This window comes from Psammomys obesus, unplaced genomic scaffold (assembly GCF_907164565.1).
Source record: "Psammomys obesus unplaced genomic scaffold, mPsaObe1.curated_primary_1811, whole genome shotgun sequence".
Lineage (NCBI taxonomy): Eukaryota > Metazoa > Chordata > Mammalia > Rodentia > Muridae > Psammomys > Psammomys obesus.
The window spans coordinates 16851075-16861157 of NW_026591598.1; the positions used below are offsets into that span (position 1 = coordinate 16851075).

Here is a 10083-nt window from a genome sequence, read left to right on the forward strand (position 1 = left end):
CCATCCATCTATCATCTACCCATCCATCCATCTACCCATCCACCCATACACCCATACACCCATCCATCTATCATCTACCCATCCACTCATCCATCCACCCATCCATCCATCATCTACCCATCCACCCATCCACCCATCCATCCACCCATCCACCCATCCACCCATCCATCCACCCATCCATCCATCTATCATCTACCCATCCACCCACCCACCCACCCACCCATCCACCCATCCACCCATCCACCCATCCACCCATCCATCCATCCATCCATCCTTCTATCTAATGCTTTGTGACCCTGGATCTTCAAGCCTGGGTTTCATCACATTACCTAATAGTGTATCAGAATTCCCTGGGGACTTTTAGTGTGAAAGCTCGCAGCTGGGATGGGGTTCACACTTCCCCAGGGTGGTTCTGATAGGCCCAGACAGGGAATATCTCCAGCTTAGACAGTTGGAAATTGTGTCTTAGCTCAATCCCCAGAGGGGTCTTGGTGAGCTTGAAGAGGGGAGAAGAGGAGCAGGAACATAGCCCACTAGTTTTCTGGAAGCCAGGTACCAGGAGGGAGGGAGGCTGAATCCTCTGTATGACAGCCATGCCCTCGACCTACCTTCCCCAGAAAGTGATGGAGGTGGCAAGGACAGGTGTTCTACAAAGTATCCAGGGAGGTGACATGATGAGGATGGGGTGGGGGTGGAGGTGGTGGCAGTTTCTGGAGTGAGAATCCAGGTGGGCTGAGGGAGTGGGGTGTCTGAGAGGGTGGAACAGCCTTCAGACTTATCAGGAAGCCCTCACCCCCACACCAGCTCTTGCCCCTCTCTCTGCAGAGGTCTTGGTCTCTGAAGATGACCCCTGCCACTGGCTTGACAGGGATAGGGACAAGATGGCTGAGGCTGAGCAGTGTGCCCTATCCCAATAACTCCCTGCTGTGGTCCACACATCCTAGACTCACCCAAAAGATCTACAGCAAATCCCACATTGTTTTAGGACAAGCATACACCCAAATGCAACCATCTGGAACCTTCCTAACTGCTACTCAACAGCCTCAGCATCTAGGAGGCCTCCTGCTCCTGACAGGCCCTGCGCCTTCCCCCAAGTACTACATTGAGCCAATGTATGACCATGACCTTCTAAAGAGTTCCAAGGCCCATAGAAGGCCAGCTGAGCTGGACTAGCTCCTCTGGGCATCAGAGAAGATCCCGACTCTGACATTATTGGCAACGACAGGCAAGGAGCGAATGAGACCCAGGTAAGAAGTGAAGCATGGATTGAGGTCTGAGCTGTGGTGGCATGTGAGAGAGGGGCATGTGAGTCTGACTTGGACCAGGAACTAAGGGAGATGAGGACTGAGGCTGCCAAGGTCAGGACTGGCTAAAGTGGAGACTAGCCCAGAGGTTAACCATAAGACTACCTGGAGACAGGATAAGGGGGAAATTTTGCAAAGGGTCACTGGCCCAAAGTCCAGACCTGGCAGCAGTTGAGGAGAAACAAGTTGGACTTAATTAGAAACCACCTCCTATAGTGTCCTTGTCAGGTGCCCAGTTTGGAGCACAGGAGTTAGCCAGGCCTCTCAGAAGAGTACTGTACCCCAACCCACCACAGTCTGTCCTGGGAGCAGGACCTGGGAGCAGAACACTGGGATCATCCTTGACCTCCCCAGGTCAGCAGTTGGAGCATTAGTAGACTGGCCCTCTGGCCCTGGAGTCCCTGATGTTAGAATTCTGCAATGGAGGACTTGTGCAGCTGTAAGAAAGAGTTTATCTCTCACAGCCTACTTCCTGTGGCTGTAAAGGAGGAACACAGCTCTCTCCTAAAACTAAGAGGTTCCTATGACAGCACCCAGCATCCAGCATCCAGCACCCAGCATCCAGCACTCAGCATTCAATACCCAGCACTCAGCACCCAGCCAGTATCAAGCAGGTACCCACCAACACCTCTTTCCTGGAGGGATCATGAGTGAAATTGGGCAGTGTCAGAAGGGAGTCAAAAGAGGAAGTCCTCACAGGCTACCCAGAGGCCACGGTGCCTTCCATCCATGGGTGCCCTCCTTACAGGTTTAATCTTCCGGTGATTGCTCTTTTTGTATGTTCTCAGCCAGCAACTCGGCTCATTTCTGTCTAAGCAGCAGTTGGCCTTTCCCTGCTGGGCCTTCAGAGTATCACCCAGCTTCTGATAGCTTCCACTCTGAAGGCCACACAGAGTGCCAGAGCAGGACAGTCAGTCACCTGTCCGAGCAACACCCAGGCTCTGCCGAGGTTGTCCTGAGACACCTCCAGCAACAGAAAAGAGCCATGCCCTCCGTGAGCTATTTCATTCCCTGTCATTGGCACCCGCTTTCTGGGTGCCTTCGAGGAGGGTGAGAGACAAGTAAGGGCATAGCAGAGGTCCCTGCACTCACCCCCTTCAAAGCTCAGATCCCACAGGAGAAACCCAGACATGCCCAAGTAAGGGCTGGAACACCATACTTCTGGGTTGAATGGAGGATCACAAATGGGTAATGGTGAAGGTTGGGGGGGGGGCTCCTGGCTGAGGGTTACAGCAAAGGCCAACAGAGGGGAGGAGAGCCAGCAGCCCTATCCTCTCTCGCCTGGCAGGGAAACGCTGGTCCTAACTGCAGCCGCTGTTCAAAATGCTTTGCCATGTCAACTTACAATTGCTCCACCGGACAGGCCCTGTCTCCCCCACTTTCTACATGAAGAACAGAAACAAGGAGGCAGCCGGGCTTTGTGTGAGCTGGACTTTGTGTCCTGATAAAAGAGAAAACCAAGGTTCGACCCTGAATAATCAGGTGAGCCAGCAGTTACCCTCACAGATGGGAGGTTCACAGAAAAGAGAGAAAGAAAAGCAAGCAATGGCCAGGCATAGCGGCACATGGAGGCAGAGGCAGGTGGATCTCTATGAGTTCGAGGCCACTCTGGTCTATATAGTGAGTACCAGGGCATCCAGGGCTGCTACACTTAGAAACTGTCTTGAAAACACACACACACACAAGCAAGCAAGAAGTGGGGAGATAGGTATCCAGGGAATGGGGAGCTGGAATGGGATTTAGGGTATCCTGGGGCTGCCTTCCTGACCCTGTCAGAACTCTGGTGCTCAGTCACAGCCTGATCTGGGATCTGGCTCCACAGACAAGAGCTTGAGCTCCAGTCCTGGCTCCCCAAAGAAGAGCATGTGGTCATGGCAGAACCTGGTTCCTGGGGTCTGGGCTCAGGAGGAGGTGTCCTGCTGGCTCAGTGGCATCCTTAGTACAGGTGGAGCAAATATAGATGCCTGCCCTGGCCACAGCTCAGACCTAGGGGTGGAGTGGGACCTTTCTGGTGGGCCTCTCAGGGCAACTGCTAGCTTCTGACAGGTGTAGACCATCTTTCCAACCCCCCCAGGCCTCCTGTGCCTTGCCTTTCCTGAATTGCCACTTACACAGAAAGGAAGCCCCCACAGGTGATCTGTGTCATCACACAGGTTTGCCCATCTCTCCTGGCCCTTGACTCACAAGGCCCTCCAGGAATGCCAGGGGGTGGGGCTGTGAACACACAAGGCTTGGCTCATTAGCCCACCTGCCAGACTCCAGCAGCTGCCCTGAGACACTCACCAGAAATGTGGAAGAGAAGCCTTGGGCCCAGCCTGCAAAACCAAACCGCCAAAGACCAATCAAATCGCCAGGGGTGTGGCCTTAATGTCATGGCTGACAGGCTCCCGTTGGTCATACCACTGCAGTCTAATATCTATAGCAGGTGTTCTAAATGCTGGATGGACTCAGCTCGCAAGGTTAGCTACCACCAACCCCACCCACTAAAGCTTAAAGCCCTTGACACAGGGACGAGGTGACTCCATGTGTGGAGGGACCAGCTGTCCCTCCACACATGTCAGAACTCTGACATGTTCTACTTATTCTACTTATTTAATTTTATTTTCAGGACAAGGTCCCACTATGTAGCTCTGACTGTCTTAGAACACACTCTGTAGACCAGGCTGGCCTTGAACTCACAGAGATCCACCTGCCTCTGCCTCCTCAGTGCTAGAATCAGAGGCATGCAACACTGCACCTGGTTTCCCATTTCCTCTTTTGCTAAATCTAGAAAGTCAGGATTGTTCAATCCCCACCAGGATTTTCTTCTTCTTTCTTCTTCTTTCTTCTTCTTTCTTCTTCTTTCTTCTTCTTTCTTCTTCTTTCTTCTTCTTTCTTCTTCTTCTTTTTAATATATTTATTTCTTTATGCATATGAGAGCTTTAGCTGCATGTACATGTGCATGGCGGAACACAGCACCAGATCCCATTATAGACGGCTGTGAGCCACCATATGGTTGCTGGGACTTGAACTCAGGACCTCTGGGAGAGCAGCTAACATTCCTAACCACTGAGCCATCTCTCCAGTCCCCCACCCCAAGGATTTTCAATGTAAGCTGTTCTCTCTCTCTCTCTCTCTCTCTCTCTCTCTCCTCCACTCCCCACAACTACCACTGGCTCCGGTTCAAATCTTAGTTCAGCCACCTGAAGATTTCTGTGGCCCAGTTCTCTCATCTGCGATGTGGAAAGAGCAGAGGCCACGCCCCTAGGCAGCTGTGAGCTGAAGAGTGTGTGGAAGGTTGTCACTGCGGGGGGGGGGGGGGGGGGGGCAGGTTACAGCTTCAGGAAATCACCAGGACCACAGGCTTGGAGCCATCCCGGGCCTCTTATCCATCTTAGCCCCTGTTCTACCCTCCAGATCCAGCTTAATCCTTAGTGTTTCTCAATCCAGGATGCATCTGCCAAGTGATAGGGATTTAGGGGGAATACCTTGAGTTGAAACTTAAGCAAGCAACAAGATGGCTGGGAATGGTTTCACAAGCTGCCAAGTGTCACTAACACACCCAACTGCTAGGGCAGGAGCTGAGGGCAAGACCTCACCAAGCTCTACCCCTTTGGAAGATAGGGGTCCTAGGAGTGCCGCCCCTCTCGGTACTGCTACCCAGAGAACAGGCTCTGCCTGGTGCCCACTGCGCATGCGGCTGGTGGGGAGGGTGTGGTGCTTGTGGCCGCTGCCCTGGGCTTGGGGATCAGCAGGGTGGGGCAGTCCTCCAGGTCTTGGAATGAGTACAGGGACTTCCTCGAATGGAGCAACTGAAAAACGTTGCTGGGGAAGGGGCGAAGCAGTGTCAGGCCCGGGGTCCAGCTCAGCCAGGCCCGGCTCTGGATTCCTGGGTGCTGAGGGAGAGGGATGTCTCAGAGTCGGTGTCTTCGGGGCAGGGCTGTTCCTCTAGACCGTGTCAGTGACCTGTACTTCACCTCTGTGAGCCTCACACGTACCACCTGTGAAATAGACGTCGGCATAGCCTGGGAACATCTGGCTTAGCAGAGTCCCTTGGGGAGAGTCTGGCTCCAGTGTGCCGCTCGAGGCCACAAGGATTCCATGACCCCAGGAGCACCACAGGGTGGCTCGCCTTTCTTCAGCTCCAGGCCAAAGCATGAACCAACTGTGCGGAGGGCTGACGCCCCGGGTCTGTCCCCTGTCACCCAGGTCTAGCTCTTAGGGCCAGGCAGCTCCACCTTCCAGCCCTGGGCATTTCTATGCAGGCAGTCGGGCCCCACAGACCCTTCTGCCCGCAGACCGGAAAAAAACAACGGTCTCCAAAACAAATGTATGCTAACTAGCGGCTGCAGGGCAAGCCTACACATCTGCTCAACAGAAGTTCCCCTCAGACCTCACCAACAACCCTGCCCACCCCACAGCCTCCGACCCCTGGGGTTGCCAGGAGGAGGAAGGGTCTGAAATTTCACTTTAAGGGGGCTGTCCTCCTGGCCAATACACAGCATCCCCTCCAAACACAGGCCCAGGAGAGAGGTCTGGCTTTCAGAGAAGGGTGGAGAGGGGCGGGGGTCACCAAGGAAACGCCCCAGCCTTGTCTCTTCTTTGGCTCTAAGTCAAGGTAAACCAGCCCAAGCAGCTCCAGCATCCGTGGGAGTCTCGGGGGGCGGGGAGGGGGAGGGAGGCCGGCCGCTCAGTGACAAAGAGTTGGGGGGCTGCCTGTTGACAACTTACTTCCCCCGCTCTCAGCCTGTGCCAGCGGGCTGTTTTCCTGGGGCTGCTGGCTGGTGGCTTCCAGCTGGGCAAGGGCCTCGGAAAGCCTGGAAATGTGGCCTTCTCCCTTGATGCCCGCCCCCCACCCCCCACCCCCAGCCAGGCCAAGGCAAGCAGCTGCCCCCTTTGGTGACGCTTGTAAAAGATCATCGCCTGGCCCGGGAGCCGAGCCGGCTGGAGGGCAGGTGGCCGGCAGCAGAGCCCTGCGGTGAACAGTGTCTCACTAGGGTGGAATGCTTCCAAGCTCTAGCCCCTGGAAAGGCTAGCTAGCCTGGGCAGGCGCTCATGCTTGCTCTCCCTCGCCTCCGCTGCCCCTGCGGGGAGGGGGGAGGTTGTGAGGGGCGGGGGCATGACACCAGCCAGACTTAGGGGCAGAAAAGAGGAGGATTGGGGGTCTTTTAGAGAGCCAGAGGAACTCTCCACCAGCCCAGCTGGGGCACCACACTTCGGAAGTCGGGGCAGGATGCTTCGATTTGGAAAACGAAGGTCAGGGAGGCTCCCAGTGACCGAGAGAAAACCGAGAGACAACACGAAAGCAGAGACACATGCTCAGAGAAAGTGAAAATCGAGGCAAGAGGGGGACAGCGGGAGGGACAGAACTCCTGAGAGAGCATGGGAGCGGAAATGGAGCAATGAAGAGCCAGAGACCTGCGGATGGGAGTCGGGGACCAAATGGGCAGCGGCTGGGAAGGGACCAGGGTAGAGCCAGGAGACGCGCGAGCCCAGAGTCCCAGCGCTGCACGGCGCCCGCCGGGCGACGGTCTCCCTCCCACTCTCAGTCCTGGCGGTGAAACTCCTACGAGAAACGGAGCCCCGGGCGCGACTGGCGACTGGCGACCGGCTCGGAACGCGGCCGGTGCCCCCTGGCCACCCGGGAGCCGCGCCCACGTCCCCAGCTCGGGCGATCGGAGGCGCCGGGCCGGCCGCTGGGCTGCGCGGCGCGGGGGGGCGCGGGCTGGCGGAGCGCGGAGAGGAGCCGCCGGGCTCGGGGGGGGGGGGGGACGCCGCGGGGCGCGGGAGCAAGGGGACCCCGGCCGTCCCGCTCCGGCGGTGCCGGCCCGGGGGAGACTTACCGCGCGCAGCAGCAGAGGGGAGCGGAGCGCGGCGCGTCCTCCTGGGGGTCCTGGGAGGGGGGGTTGCGGGCCGCGGGGGTCGCAGGCCCGGGGTCCTTGGGCTGGAGCGGCCCCGCGAGGCTCGGCTGGGCTGCGCTGCTGGCCGTCTGCGGCCCCGGGCGGGCGCGAGGCGCGGGGGAGCGGCGGGCCGAGCGCCTCCGACGTCAGGGTGTCTCAGCTCCAAATAGGGAGCGAGGGCGGGGGCAGCGGCGGCGAGGGGAGGGACGCGAGGGGGGGGCGGGGGGGGGGCCGAGGGCCGCTCCCTCCGCGCTCGAGCAGGGGCGCCCAGGCCGCGGGCCCCGCTCCCCCGACGGCCCGGACAGAGATGAAAGGGCGCGAGCCAGGAGCGCGGCCGCTTCCCAGGGCTTTGATTCCCCTCCGCCTGGCTTTTCTTCGCTGCCTGGGCTGGCCAGGCCTCCGAGTGACAATAGTAGGAACGCGGCCTTGGCCACTTGCTGAGTGTGGCGCTCCAGCCTATTGGGGTGCCGGCACCAAGACCCCATCCGAAGCTGTGCCCAGTCTTCCCTAGGGAGGTTGGTTTCCGATCTGTGCTGTGTCCTTGCCGTTTGACCTGCAGTTGCCTCCAAATAACTTAGCTGGAGCATCCAGAGAAAGCTCTCAGAGGCCAAAACCATCTCACGCTGGCTCCTTGACGAGGGGAAAGGCTAGCTACTTAAATCCACCAAGGTGGATTGCGCTGGTGTAGCCTGTTCCCACGGAATAAGAAGAGAGCTCTGGGGCTGTGGATCAGTTGGCAAAGCCCTTAGCTACCATGCAGGAAAACCCGGCTTCTATCCCCAGAACCCCATCAACTGGGCCCAGCAGTGTCCACGCAAGGCCCAGGGTCAACTAAACAGCAAGTTCCAGGCCACCGTACAAAGAAGAGGAAGAAAGTAGTGCCCTTTTTGTGTTCCTTGGAGGTGGTAGCCCAGGGCACCGTCAAACAGAATGATGAGACTTGGGAATCTACTTGTATCAGTTATATATGAGCGTGAATTTAAGCCATTCGGCTGCACTCAGCCCTGCTCATCTGCTGTCTCTACGTTGCCAAGCATTGTGAGTTGGGGGTGGGGGAGGGGGCAAGGAGCCCTCCTAGTGGCCTAATGGTGACCCCCTGGCCGTTCCAGGCCATCTGCTCTTGAAACCAACAGCTGTTGTGCTTGCTTCAGCCTAGCGTTTTCTTCCCTCCTTCCCTCCATTCATCTCCCGTTCAATGCATCCTTCACCTACCAGGTGGAAAGCCTTACCAGGATCCTCTTCCTCCTCCAGGTGTAACCTTGCAGCCTGGGATACATCTCTTCATGATGCTCCCTCTTTATGATATCCTCCATCAGCCCCTTGAGGGCAGAGCGCTTCATTCTCTTTCAGTTCTCCCCCATTTAATACATGCTGAGCGCCCAGAGACATCTTAAGTAGCTCATCAAAACTTTACACAGACAGAGGCTAAGGATTGGAGGACCGTGCGCTGCAGAAACAAGCCTTGCTGCATTGTACCATATAAAGGCCATTTTACAGCCAGAGCTTGCCAGCTGTCTCAGTGCAAACCTTGGGCAGGCTGGGAGTGGAAGTGTACATTCGGTAAGTTCCATAAGAGCCCATTCTCACCAGACATGTAATCCCTACATTTGGAAGGCAGAGACTGAAGGGTCAGGAGTTTAAGACCCTGTCTCAAAGGCTGGTGAGATGGCTCAGTGGGTAAGGGCCTGTCAGCCGTGTCCAGTAACCTGGTTTCAGTCCCCAAGACCCATTATGATAGGAGAGAACTGACTCCTGCCAGGTGTCCCTTGACCTCCACATGTGCACTGTGGCACAGGTGTGCGAACAAACACACACGCTCACACACAGAAAAATAAGCAAACAAATAAATGTAACTTTAAAACCAAGCAAACAGAAGAGAACCCATCCTCACACTGCAGGGGGCTAACTGCAGGCCGTAATGTGCTCGGCAGATCACACATACAGCCAGCAGAGAAGGCTGGACTCCCAGCCAGTGCCCTTGGCGGCCCAGCCCAACACTACTGTCAAACAGGAAAGTTCCAGAACAGGTCCAGATACCTAATCAAGGACATGGGGTTTGAAGTTGAGTTACATCTGTCTAGTGAAGAGCTGTGATGACAGGAAGTTACAATGTAGGCAGGGAACCTGCCTCAAAAGGGACTTAATATCTTTTAGCAGCTACCATTTTATACCCAGCTAAGCAGTCTGTTGTTGTATCTTATCTATTCCTTACCACAATCCCACCCGTACTAGTGAGAACAAAAGCCTCATTACCCCTCCCCCCAGATCACATTGATAGTGCCTGACAAAGGCTAGATGTGAATGCACAGCCCACAGGTCCTGTGCTCCGCACACACTCTTGGCTGCCTCACAGCCCCTCCCATTGGATGCTGCACCCCTGGGATCCAGGATAATGGGGCCCCAGCAGGAAAGGCAGAACCTGTCAAGTCAAGAGTCTCTGAGCTCCAGGAGATACACCTGGTTGGCAGCACAGCTCCAGCTGCCCAGGCAGGCCTGGCTGGCACAGGGCATGGGCTCATGGCCAGAGCCTGCTGGCCCTGGGCCAGTCTCTTGGGGCCAAGGTAATGTGGGGCCCAGAGCTGAATGCCCCTCTCCCCAGCTCATTAGCAAACATCTGGGCTCAGGAAAAAGGCTGACCTGGAATGTGACTGGGCTGCAAGCAGCTGCCCCCTCCAGAGTCCCTGGGGAATATGAGCTCCCTCCTGCAGGGCATGGGGCTTGAGCCAGCTGTTTCCTCTAATCCTGTCAGCCTGGCCTCCTTGGGGGTCCAAACTTAGGGCCGTCTCATGGAGAAAGGGTGAAAGCAGCCAGAAGCCTTCCTTCTCGCTCAGACCCCTGTCAGCGCTGTTAAGAACTGATGAGAACAGTCGGGGTCTCCCTACATGCTCTTCATCATTCAT

General features: G+C 56.5%; 1 protein-coding gene across 1 annotated transcript in view; it reads right to left on the bottom strand.

The window, feature by feature from the left end:
* Positions 1 to 7328, bottom strand: part of Nbl1 (NBL1, DAN family BMP antagonist) — an 11193-nt gene extending 3865 nt beyond the window's left edge. The window contains exon 1 of the mRNA XM_055610816.1: positions 7127 to 7328. The gene's annotated coding sequence lies outside the window, so the exon portion shown is untranslated. The remainder of the gene's footprint in view (positions 1 to 7126) is intronic.
* Between the last annotated feature and the right edge of the window lie 2755 nt (positions 7329 to 10083).